The sequence below is a fragment of the Macaca nemestrina genome, chromosome 7, assembly GCF_043159975.1.
Source record: "Macaca nemestrina isolate mMacNem1 chromosome 7, mMacNem.hap1, whole genome shotgun sequence".
NCBI lineage: Eukaryota > Metazoa > Chordata > Mammalia > Primates > Cercopithecidae > Macaca > Macaca nemestrina.
In genome coordinates this window covers 119,140,565-119,142,096 of record NC_092131.1, presented here as the reverse complement: position 1 = coordinate 119,142,096, position 1,532 = coordinate 119,140,565, and positions in this window count along the sequence as shown.

Sequence of the window (1,532 nt, the reverse complement as noted above, 5' to 3'; positions counted from 1 at the left end):
AATGGTAAGTATTTGTATATCTAAACACAGAAAAGGTACAGAAAAAACACATATTAAAATCTTAGGACCACTATATGCAGCCTGTCATTGGTTGAAACATCATTATGCAGCTAATGAATGTACACTGGTATAGTCCTTATAAAATATAATTAGCAGTTATCTATCAAAATTTAAAATATGTGTACCCTATTGACTCTATCCTAAAGAAATATTTAAAAAATAGATGCTGGTGATACTGTGGAGAAAAATGAACACTTATGCACTGTTGGTGGGAGTTTAAATTAGTTCAACCATTGTGGACAACAGTGTGACGATTCCTTGAAGACTTAAAAACAGAAATACCATTTGATCCAGCAATCCCATTACTGGGTACATACCCAGAGAAATATAATTAATTCTATTATAAAGACACATGCACACATATATTTATTACAGCACTATTCACAGTAGCAAAGACATGGCATAAACCTAAGTGTCCATCAATAATAAACTGGATAAAGAAAATGTGGTACATATACACCATGGAATATTATGCAGCCATAAAAAGAATGATATCATGTCCTTTGCAGGAACAAGGATGGAGCTGGAGGCCATTGTCTTTAGCAAACTAACACAGGAACAGAAAATCAAACACCACATATCCTCACTTCTAAGTGGGAACTAAATGATGAGAACACATGGACACATAGAGAAGAACAGCACACACTGGGGCCTATTGGAGGATCGAGGGTGGGAGGAGGGAGAGGATCAGGAAAAATAACCAATGGGTACTACGCTTAATACCATCATGATGAAATCATCTGTAAAACAAACCCCTATGACACAAGTTTACCTATGTAACAAACTTGCACATGTACCCCTGAATTTAAAGTAAAAGTTAAACACATAAATATTTTATATGTCTATAAAAATGTACAAAGGTTCTCCGTTGTATGTATTATGGGAAGATTGAACAAAAAAAAATCCAGTAAAAAAAATTATTAAATAAATACTGATCCATTCTTAAAGTAGAGTACTCTACAACTATTAAATTGAATGAGGTGGATTTATACAAATTGGCAATGGTATATCCAAGACATTTCATTAAGTGATTAAGAAGCTATAGAGTAATAAATATAAATAATGGTCCCAATGCTATTAAAAGAAAAACCTTCTCCTTGAGTGTGTATATGGTCATATATCTCTTAATGATGAGGATACACTTTGAGAAATGCATTGTTAGTTGATTTTGGTCAGGGGTACATGTGCAGGTTTGTTACACACTAACCTTTAATTATAGTTACCTCTGGATATAGCAGCAGAATTGAGAGAGTAGGGTATAAACAGGGACTTTCACATATTACATCTCTATTGATAGGATTATACTGCTAAAAGCATGTATTACTGTTACAATTTCAAATAAAACTATACAAATTAATGTAATAAGAAAGTCAGGTCCCACAGGGAGGGGAACAACACACACCAGGGCCTGTCGGCGGGTGGGGGGCAAGGGGAAGGAGAGCATTAAGACAAATACCTAATGCATGTGGGGC